This window comes from Antechinus flavipes, chromosome 1, assembly GCF_016432865.1.
Source record: "Antechinus flavipes isolate AdamAnt ecotype Samford, QLD, Australia chromosome 1, AdamAnt_v2, whole genome shotgun sequence".
NCBI lineage: Eukaryota > Metazoa > Chordata > Mammalia > Dasyuromorphia > Dasyuridae > Antechinus > Antechinus flavipes.
Genome location: NC_067398.1, coordinates 370,027,825 through 370,043,897, shown reverse-complemented (window position 1 = coordinate 370,043,897; position 16,073 = coordinate 370,027,825).

Genomic DNA, 16,073 nt, shown 5'->3' with positions numbered 1-16,073 from the left:
AATGAAATGCAGCAATTGTCCCCATAACCTAGTTTTACCTGGATTTTAATAACTTTTACTTTTCATGAATAGTAATTCTACCCAAAGGTACCAAAATAACAGACCATTTAATAGCAACAAATATCACTTTTTCTCCTCCTTGAACCTTCTTAATACTATCTACTCATTCATAATATTGGCTCACAAAGCAATAAAAATGCAGCCATCTATGAACTTTCCATCACTGTATCACTTCTGTAACACAAAAACAATAAAGCAAAAATACCTGTCTGAAGTGAAAACAGATCACACTAGTTATCCCTGTTCTCCCAAAAAGTAGAACAAATAGCAGGCAAAAATTTAACTTGTTTCATGCATTTCAGGGAACTTTCCCAGGTTTTGTATGTACTGATATCATCTTCAGGCTTCCCAACTTCTTTCCCTAAGTAGGTATTTATTTCTCCATTGTCTCTAAGTTTACAACCCAGGTTCATTTTTGAACATATTGTTTAGGGAAAATATGAGAGCTAATGTTGTCAATTAACTCATGAGTCTTTATTAAGGCATTTCCATAAGTAATAGTGTGTAAAGAATAAAAATCACTGGTGCCAGAGTTAGAGGCCCTACATTCAATTCTCAACCCAATCCTTCCTCTTTGTGTGATCTTGGGCTAGTCTCATACCTTAGGCAATTTTATGTCTGAATTTCCTCAGTTGTAAAATTTGGGTATTCAACTCAATCTACTAATGTCCTTTATAGCTCAAAATCTATACTTTCAGCACTGTGCTAAGAAAATGAGGAAATGTATTTTGTACTGACCAAAATTTCAAGGCTTACCTCCTCCATGAAGTTTCCCCGTTAGCATTTCTCACTCTTCTGAACAAATAATACTCCTCATCTCTAGTTATTCTTGTCATGTATTATTTACCAATTTGTAGCATCTTATATTATTGCCTTTTATTATTATTATTCTCTTTTGAACAATGATCTAAGTTTTTTTTAACTTTGTCCTCATCCTTCATATCTATCTTTCACTCTCATAATAAATTATTAGGGATATGAATTGTATCCAAAATTCCTCTTTATCCCTGATAGGACTTAGTACAGAGCTGATAAACCCACAGTAGGTGCGCAAAAATGTGTCAAATGAATGCATGAATAGCAAATGCATACTTTTCTATTTTCTAAATTTCCTTACCATTTCTAGGAGGATGATAGTTTTTGTAGAAAACTTAAAAAATAAGGGAGGAGAGATTCTGAATAATAGTGATTTCAAAGAAAAAGTCACTGAATTTATCTCGTAGATATACCATTATGCAATTCTCATTCCCAGTATTCCCCCAAGGACACAAGAAAGTAATAATTTTTAACTCTCTTTCCCTGACTCATGATAGGCACTTTCATATTTTTCTTATTCAATCAACGCTTTATCATATCCCACTACATTTTTTTTTGTTTTTGTCACCCCCACTCCACCCCTACTGAATGGTAAGGAAATTGTATAATCTGTTTTACAAAACATTCTCCTTGAATGAAGTGGCTGTAGGCATGTTTTGCCAGCATTGGAGATGAGGTACTTGCAGATGGGGAACTTTCTGTGAAGGAGAAAAAGCAATTTAAAATGACACTGTCAGATATGAAAGATCTAGAGTTCATCTTTAGTTTGGTAATTAGCATCTTGAAAAAAGCTCCTGATTAGAAATAATTTCATTATATTTTTTTTTGCAGAAAGAAACAAAAAAGTTCGTACTTAGTTTCATAAATTCATACCACAAATCATGAATTCTGAAAAAGCTGATATGTGTTTCCAAAGAAATATCTATATTTTTCAGTCTAGAACGGATCTTAGAAATTAACTATACTGCCTTAGCTCCTCCCTTCTCATTTTACAGATAAAGAAACAGGTTCATATAGGCAAATTGATCTCTCTAAGGTCTCATAATAATTTAGTGGAAGAATCAAGACTTATCTGGCTGCCAATCCAGTGTTTTTCCACTTTACCACATGCCTTATTAACATGGTGAAGGTGAGATGATAGTATATGAAACATCCTATGAACAAAATGAAATGTGGGCCTGAAGCAGAGCAGTCTTAAAATAAAAGATGATGAGAGCATAATCACAAGATCAGGGTCCCTTAGAAGATTAAAAAGGATGGGATCTAGAACATAAGTGGAAAAAGTTTAGAGAGTGTGAAAGGTTTCATTTCTCTTTTCATTAAAGGAAGATATGAGGAATAAAGGTTAAGACCATGATGTGTTGACCTTGCCTGAGGATGTATGAGGGAATCTCATGCCAAATGGATTCAGTCCTAGGGGGCTAAAGGGCTTTAAGGAGAATATCATGAACAAACACATCATCATCACCTCACTCAATTGCTTTATGACTGCAGTGGTCCTCAAACTTTTGTTCTCAGTAATAATTAAAAATTTACTACTAAAAACTTGTACTATTAAAAATTATTGAGCATCTGCTAAAGTGTTTTTGTTTATGTGAGTTATATTTATACTTATTTACCATATCAGAAGTAAAAACTAATTTTGAATTTGTAGACCCTCTGAAGGGGTTTCAGAGATCCCTAGGATTCACACTTTGAGAACTATTGCTTTAGCATTAGCTGGTACTCATGCACCAAGACAGAGAAATTTTTACCAGGACTCCTCCTTCCAGCACTCGCTCCATACTTACCACATGAAAAGGAGTATAACTAGAGTTCTTTTTTTTTCTTCATGATCTTCTTTGAGATTTTCTTGGCAAAAATATTGAAATGGTTTGTCATTTTCTTCTCCAGCTTTTTTTACAGATGAGAAAAATAAGGCAAACAGTATGAAACGACTTGCCTATATATTAAGTATCTGAAACCAGATTTGAACTCATAAAGATGAGCCCTTCTAACTTTAGGCTTGGTACTCTATCCCCTGTACCACTGGGGATAATGCAATACCAGCTGCTTATAATGCAATATTAATATGCTAATATTAATAGTTGCCCTTTACATAATATGTTACAATTTGCAAAGTACTATATATAAAGAAAAGTATAAGAATATGGATGAGTAACATGAGCTGGAAAAGTAGAATGATACTTTATTCTGAATTTGGTTGTTAGGAAAAGGAAGTTGAATTCTATGTTATCTAACAGATCCATTGAAGTTCTTTGAGCAGAAGATTTACATGACATAAAAAATTATTTTTGGCAGCTGTAAAAATAAATATGGTTTGGAGGAAGAGAATGGAGGTGGAAAGACCTACCAGGAGCTATTTCAATAAAACTAGGACTCTATTAGTGTGGTGGTAATAGTATAAAGAAGATAAATGCAGGGCATGTGGAGGTAGATCAGGACTTGGTAACTGATTATTTTTGAGAAGAGAAAGGAGTTATATTTATCCCAAGATTCTGAATGTGAGAGACATTAAGAATGGTGGTTCCTCGAGATTATAAATAAATTAGAGGAACATAGGATAGTTTATCTCTCAGACTTGTGGAGGAGAAAGAAATTTGTGACCAAAGATGAACTAGAGACCATTACCGATCATAAAATAGAAAATTTTGATTATATCAAATTAAAAAGCCTTTGTACAAACAGAACAAATGCAAACAAGATTAGTAGGGAAGCAACAAACTGGGAAAACATCTTTACAATTAAAGGTTCTGATTAAGGCCTCATTTCCAAAATATATAGAGAACTGACTCAAATTTATAAAAAATCAAGCCATTCTCCAATTGATAAATGGTCAAAGGATATGAACAGACAATTTTCAGATGAAGAAATTGAAACTATTACCACTCACATGAAAGAGTGTTCCAAATCACTATTGATCAGAGAAATGCAAATTAAGACAACTCTGAGATACCACTACACACCTGTCAGATTGGCTAAGATGACAGGAAAAAATAATGATGAATGTTGGAGGGGATGCGGAAAAAGGGGGACACTGATGCATTGTTGGTGGAGTTGTGAACGAATCCAGCCATTCTGGAGAGCAATCTGGAATTATGCCCAAAAAGTTATCAAACTGTGCATACCCTTTGATCCAGCAGTGTTTCTATTGGGCTTATATCCCAAAGAAATACTAAAGAAGGGAAAGGGACCTGTATGTGCCAAAATGTTTGTAGCAGCCCTGTTTGTAGTGGCTAGAAACTGGAAAATGAATGGATTCCCATCAATTGGAGAATGGCTGGGTAAATTGTGGCATATGAATGTTATGGAATATTATTGCTCTGTAAGGAATGACCAGCAGGATGAATACAGAGAGGCTTGGAGAGACCTACATGGACTCATGCTAAGTGAGATGAGCAGAACCAGGAGATCATTATACACTTTGACAACGATATTGTATGAGGATGTATTCTGATGGAAGTGGAATTCTATGACAAAGAGACCTAACTGAGTTTCAATGGATAAATGATGGACAGAAACAGCTACACCCAAAGAAGGAACACTGGGAAATGAATGTGAACTATTTGTATTTTTGATTTTCTTCCCGAGTTATTTTTACCTTCTGAATCCAATTCTCCCTGTGCAGCGGGAGAACTGTTCGGTTCTGCAAATATGTATTGTATCTAGGATATACTGCAACATATTTAACATATATAAGACTGCTTGCCATCTTGGGGTGGGGGGGTGGAGGGAGGGAGGGGAAAAAACGAAACATAAGCGAGTGCAAGGGATAATGTTGTAAAAAAATTATCCTGCCATGGATTCTGTCAATACAAAGTTATTATTAAATAAAATAAAATTTAAAATTAAAAAAAAAGAATGGTGGTTCCTAAAATACATATAATAAGGCTTGAAGAAGAATAGTTTTAGAAAAAAAAATTTGTTTTGAAAATATTGAGTATGTTGCAAGTGAAACAGTCAAATGAAAATGTCCTATAGGGAGTTAGGAAAGTAGATTTGGAACTTGAGAAAGGTCAGAACTAGAGATCTTGATGTGAAATCATTCATAAAGAGGTTATAATCAAACCTGTGGGAGTAAAAGAGATTACCAATATAAAGAACACAAAGATAGAAGATGATAAGGCTATACATGAAACCTCTAGATGAGAGTAGGGGAGTATATCTTTTAAGGGGATATAGAAAAAAGATGAAGATCTTGAGAAGGAAACCAAGGAATAGCAGCTAGAGAAATAGGAGGAGAATAAGGGGTATGTGCTATCTATGGAGCTGAGACAAAAGACACAAAATCTCTAAAGCCCAATATCTCATGGACCATCTAGCCCAATTGTATCCTTAACAAGATTTTTTTTATAGTAGCCATGAGAAGTTATTCTCATATTCAGCCTCCATTTTAAAATTTCCCAGTGAAACTTTTTTCCAAAAGCAGTTCATTCTACTTTGTCATCACAGATTTAGGGCATAGACATCATCTAAATAATTTAATGCAGTCATCTTGCATAAGAAGAAAGTAGCATCCAGGGAGGTGACATGATTAGCATATTATTAATAAAAAGGGTTATAGACACTCTCAAATGTCAAAGATCTCCCCCATACATATATAATATATATGCATATACATGTATACATACACACACGTATGCACATATATACACACATACATACAAGTGTACATATATATGTGTGTGTTTGTTTGCTCATTTATTTCTTTAACTGATAGAACTGGGATCTAAACTCAGGTTCTCACCCTAAATTCAGTACCTTTTTTGTTACACTATTTGGACCCCTTTGTGACCCCTGTAATTGTTAAGATTTACTCAGCAAGAAAAGGTGGTCAACAGTGTTAAAAGCTGCAGTGATAAAAAACAGAATAATGGCTGAAAAATATACAATGAATTTGTTGATAAGAAAGACATTGGCAATTTTTAAAGAGACCAGAATAGGGTAAAGGACAAGAGAAAAGCAATATTCCAATCCTTTAATGTAAGGATTAGACTTGGAAGGGGTGTCACAAAACTGTCAGAAGAAAGAATAATGCATAATTATATGCTATTCCACCCAATTAGGATGAGTGCTCCTTTTGTATCCTCAGTACATAACACAATACTTGGTATATACAAAGTTTTTAATGAATGCTTTTCCATTATATTTCAAAAAGGAGTAAGTCTTCATTACACTTCCTTTACATTCACACAAGAGAAAGCTAAAATGAAACATCCAAGGGCTGAAGCAGAAAGCAGAAAGGGAAACAGAAAATTATACAAGCAGAATGATCACCAAATCTCAGGTTCAATGGCTTATAGATTACAAATAGGAAGAAAACAAAAGTCTCCAAAGAGGGATTTCTCAATAGAATGCAAGTTTCTTGAGGTCAGATAGTTTCATAGCTATTTCTTTAGGGTCTAGCACAGTGCCTACTACATAATAGACATGAAATAAATTGTTGTTGCTTGTTCATGACCAAATACACTCATCTTTGCTGAGTTCTCTTTAAAGTAGGTGTAAGATGATGGGGTTACAATGGTTTTTAACAATAGATACTTTGACACAGCCAAATATCATGGAATTTTTACTGAAAAGGTAAGTATTCACTTAGCCATCTCTAGTTGGCTTTTCTTCTTTTGATATCACAAACAGGGAAATACTAGATAGTGATATCAATGATTATTAAATAATTAATTGTTAATATGGAGGAGACACTGGATTTACCTATTTCTGAACTTTATTAGGCCAAGCCAGTATCTGAAGGACATTTGCCGATGATGAAATGCCATTAACTTTCTCTTCAATCTTGTTCAGACTCCACCCAGGTAAGGAAGCCCATTGCTCTCTACTCAGGTTTGGGAAGGGATAAATTTTTTGGTTAAGTTGCCCAAGACTGGGAGTGATTTGGAAGTAAATGACATGATCAAAGTCACATACTCTCATACCAGCCCCTAATTAGAATTAATATTCATTCTCTCATTAATTGTTAACCAATCAAAATTTAATTACTATCCATAGGAACACCCACTCCTCCAAGGGCCTATAAGTTTTAAGTGGGTTCATGAATAGTCTTTGGCAATGTATCACTGACTATTTTTATTAATAATACTCTAGAATTATTAATAAAATTATTAATTGTCATCCCAGAAATTATGTCTCTTGGATTTTTTAAATGTCACAGTAATGATCAATGTGAGAGAACTGTTACACCTGACTGAAAAGGCAGTGTAAATATGAAGACATTGCAGCATAAAAACATATATCCAGTGTTCAAAGTATTCAGAACAGAAGCATCTTGCCACAAATGAATCTTATAGGTCTCAGGGAGAACCAGTCAGAAGACAGAAGGCAGAGGACAGAAGGGGCTGGAGCAAGTGTGAGAAATGAGGACTTGAGACAATGAGTATAGGTGACTTTTTTTAAGGTTAGCATTGAAGCATAGAAAGGTGGAATGGTAGCTAAACTAGAAATAAAGGTCAAGGGAAAGATTAAGTTCTGAGCACATTTGTAGGGTGATGGAAAGGAGAAGAAAAATTCACAAATGCATAGAAAGAGAATGACTCTGCCATAGCAAAGGCCCAAAAGAAGAAAACTGGACTGGGAAAAAATTTTCAGGAAAAAGATAAATCTCAATCTTTGAAAAGATGGGATTCTTTTTCTGAAAGTGGAGAGAAAGATGAGGAATGATGCTAAAGGATGATATCTCAAAACATGAAAGGAAGGATACACATGCCAGATATCCTCAATAGCTTCAGTGAAACACAAGTCTAGGTGAGCTGTATATAAATGTAGGCATTGGTAGTGTCACTGACAGTGAGAAGTAAAAGGGGGAAAAAATTGAAATAATCCCACTAGGAAGAACCAGACAGAAAGTGGACAAAGGTAAAATGGAAAGATTGTTGGGAAAGCAGTCAGAGCCCAACCATTTGTACCAATATTGGTAAAAGATGAAAATGGTTCTTTTTTTGTATCATTCTCTAGTGACATTTAAAAATCCTGGAGCAGAGGGAGTTACCTAGGAATAATTTCTGGATCAGAAATTGCAAAAGGTCACAAGGGCATAACATTATAGGATAATATAATAAAAGCCCACTGAGGTGTCACCTAATTTAGGTCTATCCTACCTATATTTCAGACCTTTTGCTTCTTCCCCCGTTACTCCATCAAAACTTACTTTCCCTGTGTCATGCTTCTTCAAGGCCCTGCTCTTTGATTGTTTCTGATGGTTCATGACTCAGATTATGTCCCCATTCACTGTCTGATCCCAAGGCAATGTCTGCATTTCATAAAGCTAGTCAGTAATATATCAGGCAACTGAGAAGCATTTTATTAGTCATTTGAGTTGTAGGCTTGGTGTTAATTTTCCCTCTCCAACCATGATGAAGAAATACCTTCCTTCTAAATAAATCTGGCAATGCTCTTAAAGTATTTCTTCTAAACTGACCTTCACTTTTTCCCCCCATCTATACAAACCATTAAGTACATTATTCACGATCTCAAAAAAAAAAAAAAAAAAAAAAAAAAAAGGCAACAGTAGTCCAGATTATAACTCCAAAATGATAATTTGGCTTCTATTTGGAAGGCTGCTTACTTAATTCATTTTAAGGGACTATATTTGAACTTTTCTTTCATTTTCTACAATATGCTACATTCTTTTTTTTTTGTTTAAATACCCATTCACACATAAACATCCATTTCCAACAAATGCATTTTTTATAATCACAGGTCTATAGACATCGATGTGCTGTTGGTTAGTTATTCAGACAATATATAAAAGCTTTAGGGAAAAGTTTCTTTGCATAACAAAAGAGCTAATGCATCAAGTTATGCTTTCTTAATGGCATTCAATTAAGACATAACTGTTGTTAGTTGATTAAAAATTAACTGTGAATAACCGTTTAACATTTAGCACTTACAAATGTTACTTGATTTATTAAAATTGTGGAAGCAAAGGAGTCTTGGGATAAACTTAGAAATATTTGGGTACATTTTTACCAGAAAACTTAGACATATTGCAAAATATTTCTTTCTGGTAAATATACAATTGTGAATCAGTCTTTGAATTTTAACAACTTGTGGAGAATTTTGCAGACCTCCTGTTTTAAAGCACTTGAGAAATAAATATCTGCCAGGGAAAGAAGTCCCATAAGTTTTTGTGTACTTCCTATACAGATGGCGGACCATACTGTGAAATTTGCTGTTCTTAGATTTCTCTATTCTGTACATGCCCCAAGGAATCCTCAACTCAAAGACCAGAAACATAAAAAAACTAAATAGGCCATCTATTCCAGTTGAAAATTTATAGGATTCATATGAGATTCCCTGGAATTTACATCACAGCTTCCTTTCAAGGATGTCTAAATGCTAAGCAGAAAATTGCCATTATACTGTTCAGCCCACAATAGTATCATTTATTATATTGAGCCACAGTGGAAAGAGCACTTGATATGGGCCTTGTTGCTTCTGTGATGATGTTGAGTAATTCAGCATCTCAAAGCTTCAATTTCCTATTCTATAAGATGGAAAGAGAGAAAAGGGAAGGAGAGAAAATACCAGCATTTTGGTAAGTCAGGCTAGTCTTAAGGAAGATCTGTGTTCAAATCCTTCATCTGACACATAGTAGCCCTGTGCCTATGTGTTATTCAAGCTCTCAGTTTCCCAGACAGTTCCTTAAAACTATGTAAGTGAAAGATGAGTTGCTAATTTGCATAGAAGGCAGTTTCCACACAGAAAGTTTCCTATACTGATGAAATTACAGGTCAGAACCAGAAGACAAAATTAGGATAATATTACCTAATTCACAATATTACTGTTAAAACCAGTCATTTTTGGGGGGAAGGAGGAAGCATATAATTGCTTTGTAAGCATTTTTAAAACTATATAAATGTCATTTATTATCATAATTTTGTGCTAATTATAACATCATTCCATTTTTTCCCTTTGAAAATGACTTATCATCAGCATTTATAATGAGTAAGTTGGTTTGTTTGTTTTTTTTTCAGTAGTTGGGATGGTTCTGCACTGACCCATCAATACTTTCTATCTCTTTGTACCATTCATACCATTAATAGATTTGCAAGATGGTTGGTCAAAATCAAGTAGAAACTGTTCAGAGTTGTGAATAAAGCTGGGGTGACCTATACTGGGATACTAGTCCCCTTAATTCCATATTCTATAACCTAAATTAAATGTATTGAGCACCTATTTTGTTCAAGGTACTATATCATGGATATACAAAGAATTATGAGATGTGGTTCAGATTCTCAATTTTTAAAAAAGTCTACAAACATGAAATTCTTATTACTGGCAAGGCTCTGTGCTAGGAATATAATGATGAATAAAGGATATAGTCTTATGCTAAAGGAACTTAAAATCTGATAGGGCATCCAATGCCTACAAAATTAAATATGATACAAAACAGAATGTGGCAAAAGCTAAGAAAGGAACCAAAAATAAATAATGTTTTTGGAAATTTTGAGGATGACATCAAGTTACATGACACCTGTAGAGTTGAAAAGCAACCAAATAGGAAAATAAGAGTAGAAAGGAAAAGATGAGTACCATAGTTCACAAAACAAAGGCGTTTTTGTGATTCAGCAGATAAATTTTTATGGTCAGATCTATATTTATCTAGTCTTATTCCATTCTAGATTACTCAAATTCTCCTTTTCCTTTTATCATGAGATGGTTTTCTTTGAAATAATTAAGTAATATTAACAAGGCCAATGGAATATCATTTTATTTTCTCATTCTAGATATCAGAAATGGCTAGCTGTAAGTTCATCGAGAATAAAGACAAAGACAAGGACAAGGACTGCTTATTTTATTTTGTTTTGTTCCCAAAGTTGAGTTAATACCTTGTACATAATAGGTATGTAGTAACTGCTTATTAAAACAAACTGGACTGAACTTCCACTAACCATCCTTGGGTCATATTTTTCTCACCTGTGAAAGGGAGAATGATGACTCCTGCCAAGAAGGATTAAAGAATGGACTATGAGAGATAGAAATGTAAAATTTTGTTAGTATTATTGTGTATTCAACTCCTTATGGAAGCATATTCTCTATTCATAAAACTATCTCTATCTTTAAACTTCACCCAACTTACTTGCAGCTTGACATTTTCCATATTCTCAGGAGCACTAATCATTTCCAGGAAGAACCACAGAGTGACATCCACTAGAAAAAATAACAGAGGAAAAGCCTACAGGAAGAGGAGTTAGTACTATAGATTTAAACCTGGAAGGAATCTGAGAGGCCATTATGTCCAGATTTCTCATTTTACAGATGAGGAAGCTTATGCACACAGAAGTTAAATGGTTTTCTCAAAATTACACAGCCAGTAAGTATCTGAGGCAAGATTTGAACTTAAATTATCTTAACTCCAAGTATAGCATTTTATAGAATACATATCTCAGCATTACTTGGTGATATACCCAATTCTTTAATTCCATGACAGACTTCACTATCTATTCATCATTTTTCATAGTGATAGAACTTTGTTACTAAAACCAATCAGATTGACTCTCTATACAATGTATTTTTCCTTGTTTCTTATCTCTTAGAAATGCCAATGAAATACTCATCTTTCTATTTCAGGCTATCCAAAAGCTTCCTTTGTCCTCCTCTTCAATTCTATGTTCTAACACATAGTATTGGCCAGGCAATTCAGCACGTACACTGCTTAGTAAGAAAAACTTGCAAAGATTTCTTCAAAGCAACTTGAAAAATTTTCTAAGTATTGGGTACCAAGCATGGAAGTCATATGTTTCAAATGTCAAATGCTCTTTCAGGAATGATCTAGTCTTTCTCATTCCTTGTAATAGATGTAGATGCCCTAAAAAACATTCAACTAAAAAAATTAGGAAGAGGTGGATGAGGAGTTTGCAGTAATTTATAGAGTCTGACTTTGATGGTACCATTAATACATACATAGATAATGCCTGCCAGCTGAGGCTCAGCAGACTATTTGTAACTCCTTAGTTTTGCTGTCTCCTGTCTCACTGCCTTTTTCACAACCAAAAGGGTGTACAATGAGTAGAAGGCATTGGGATGGGAAGGTGTAGAACTAAATAATTATAAATAGTGGTCAGTAGAGGAGTTATCAAACTGTTTACCTTAACTCTTTTGGTCACAATTGATCAGAATAACACAGGTATGAAGACTTCCATGACCTAAAGCTTTGGGGGTAAAGTATCATATTGATCTTTTTGTCATATTTGGGCATAACAGATAATTTTATTGTTTCCCAAAGCAAAGGGGGTTTCAGTCACAAAGAACTTGCCATTTGGATTGGACTCTTAAAAAAATTGAATGGAAGTAAGTCAAATCACTCAAATAGGGACCTTGTATGATTTCATTCCTATTTCTAAAGTTCTTATAGGAACTTTAAAAGCCCCAAGGAGGGAAATGGACTGAATTGATTGTACACATATTTTAAGTTCTTAAAGTATAATCACTGTCATCATCAACTAATATTTACTAACAAATACCAGTCATATAGTAGGGTGAGAGGGAGGAAACTATACTTTCTTCCCCATAGGCATTTATCATACAAAAGAGACACAGACAAGGGCATGCCTTAAGGCATAGAGGTAGGAAATGTTTTGTCTGGCCATTCCAGAACTAGCCCAATTAAAAATTTATAAACTAGATGAGATTTATCTTCAATATCCCCAGGTCTTTTCCCCTCTCCATGGCACCTTTTCTGTTCTGCCAGAATCCCTCTTTGTGTCAATGTGTCCTTAACATTATCAGAGTTTTTATTTTCATCCAGTTTCAAGGTATTTTCAAGAAAGGATCTGATAAATGAAGCCACAAAATGATATAAATTAAAGATAACAGAATAATTTGTAACCACAGAAAAAATTTGGAAACAACAAATTTAAAGAAAGAATCTATTAAAATGTACTTTTATCTATCAGTAAACTTGTCTTAATTGTGGTTTTTCATGACATTCCTTCATTACTTGGTATCTTATTTCCCTTTAACTTTTCTTCTCAAACCTATATATTCCCAGTTCTTTCCATATGTCCTCATTAGAGTATGTTCTTTGAGTCCTTCATCATCTTAGTTTCTTTCTCTCTCTCTTATAGATACTACCATGTTTTATCAATATCTTTATACAATATAACTCCTGTATTGTGGTTTCCTATAATAATACAGATGGACTAAGAACTCTCTAATTCAGGGAACTTGGATTAACTCTTTTGGTTAGTATATCACACTATCACCTCCTATTGAACCTCTGATATGCTAACTGAGAATATTCCTTTATCAGATGATCACTCATCAAAGTACCCTGCTCTCATATAGTATTTACATAATTGGGTTTTGTTTTAAAAGTGTAAACATGTCATGTTTATCCCTGTATTCTGAAAATTGGTAAAAGTGACTCCAAAATACTAAGAGTCAACATTGGAAAGGTTGTGGAAGGATAGACACACTAATACATTGTTGGTGGAGATATGAAATTATACAACTATTTTGGAAAGTAATGTTGAATTTTGCAGATAAAGTGACTTGAACTAGAGATTTCATTACTTCATTACATTAAGGAAATCATTGATAAAAGAAAAGTTCCATATTCTTGAAAATATTTGTAGCAGGAGCAGCTAGGTTGTACAGTGCATATATATATATGTATATACATATACATATATATATATATGTAAGCACTTTTTGATAGCTAAGAATTGGAAATAAAGTAGACATTCATCAATTGAGGAATGGCTAAACAAATTGTTATACATGAATGTAATGGAAAACTATTGTGCTATAAGAAATGTGTGTGATGAATAAAGAAAAGCATAGAAAGATTTATATGAACTGAAACAGAATGAAAAAAAGAGCGAAGTCAAGAAAACAATATACACAGAAAACAATACACATGGCTACAACTATGTAAATACAAAAAACTACATACCAAAAAATCAAAGTAAACATAAAACTGTAAAGGTCAAGCAAAACTTGAATAAAGAGAGATGATGAGAAAACAACTCTAACCTTTCCCTTTGTGGGCATGGAAAGTCCACAAGTATGAAATATTGTACAAGTATTTTTTAAAAAGAAGTCCTCTTGGGATCTTTTTGGACCCTGACTTATCTAATAGATTAACTCTCCTAGTCTAATGTTGTCTGATAATTTATTAGGCATTCATCTATGTTATTATCTAAATCATTAATACAAATTTCAAATACCACAAGGCCATCCTGGAGCACACCAACAGGACTCATTTTCAGGGTAACATCAAAAACTTAATAACTTAATCGTTGGTTCTAGACATTCAACCAATTCAGAATGAATACCTCTAACTAAGCTATCCTCTACTCACATTTCTCTTATATTGTTCTACACTTTGCACTATAACAGACTTTAGCAAACATTTTGCTAAAATTTAGGTAAACTAAAAATTAGGTAGACTAGGGAAATACAGAATTTCTTTTGTATATCAATTCTATGAACTTGTCAAAAGAAGGAAATGAAGTTTCTTTGGTAGGACCTATTCTTAATGAAGCATACTGCATCTGTGTGTCTATCACTTTCTGGTCTAGATTTTTACTAACCATCACATTCATAATACATTCTAGAGTTTTCACAGAAATTGAAGTCAGATTCTGTCTTACTGAAGACTCTATTGTCTTCACTGAAGTAATCACTGTGTTCCTTTAGTGTCAGGATCCTTCAGTATTCTAAACTTCTGGGGCTCTATCCATGTGAGGAATTATATCCTTATATGTGAGTGTGCTGACCAAAGCAATATAAATTTTAATTGCTTATATTTCAGAAAGAATGTTGGGCTTTGGGACTAATTTTTTTTCTTCCCTACTTATTTATTGTACTATTGCTTCAAAAAACTGGGACAATTAATTCTTTCTCTCATATTGTTTTCATTTATGATTTCTTGAAATATATCTCTGAAAAAACACAGATTTTGGTAAAGCCCATTGGGACTAAATGGAATTATTTTACTATGCCTTTAAATTTAAATCATTATGGTTTTCACTGATTGGTTAAGGGCCAGTCCAAGCCTCACTTGCTCTTTATTTGGGTTTTGGTGGCTCAGAGTGAATATAAATAACAAATGTTTCTATTCTGACCTGAAACTTTGAGGGTTTCCCCTCACAAACTGAATCTTTGGTAAAGGCACCCTAGGCCATCTTTTGCCTCCATTCTTATCCAGCCTTTGATTACTAAATGGGTATTGCCTCAGACAATCTAAGATTTGAGAAAGACCTTAAAAAGGTCAAGATCTCCCACTTTAACAATTTTCATCATCAATCATGTCTTGTCACTGAACTCAGATAACTCTGGAAGAGTGAGGCTAATGATTGTGCCTCAGAGAATGAAGTCACAACAACAATCTCCTGGGAATGGTGATTTGAACTCAAATGGTGTTTTTACTGTAATCCCTATTTATATTAATTTCAACTCTCTATTGGTTATTTTTCATTCTATCCTTCCTAGTCCAAAGTCATTCTCCTAGACAGAGAAAAGAGAAACAAAATAAGAGTCCTCTTTGTTATTGCTATCCCACCAAATCAAGGGGTGGTCCTGACTTTTCTTTGATGCCTTTATTTTCTCTAAAATAACTTTTTAAAAATCCTCTCTATTGTTCTTGGCGTTCCTAATCAACCTCAGCTCATTTTGAGCTTTACCTCTCCTAACACCATATTACAGGATTAGATCACATTTTTTTAGTTATTCTTTTTATTTTCGCTTGCTTCATTGTTTTTAAAATCAAAGTTGGTCAACAAATTCCCTAGTCACACACTGGTCTCTTTTAACCATTCATACATTCCTTTTCAATGCAACTTTTTTCTTTGTGTTTTCAGGATTTCATTCTTGAGAGTTTTCCATTTCCCTGGGCTGACTTCACCTATAGAACTTTAATCCATTCTTTCCTCAACCTTTTGATATTCAAGTTCTTTCCTCAGCTATTTTTAAGTAATACTTTAATCTGCCAAGATGACCTAGAGAGTAGAGAGACATTCTTTAAGTCAAAAAGTCTATATTCAAATCCCAGCTCTACCATTTAACCATATGTGTCCTTTTTAAGTCTCAAATATAAAAGGAAGGGGTTGAGCTTGATGATCTTTGAGGTCTTTGTGCATCTCTAAATCCTATAATTCGCTTACTTCTGATCTCATATCACATAGGCAATCATGTATTGAGCGTGTTTTTGGACATTATAGGGTCAAGCAGGTCCCTTT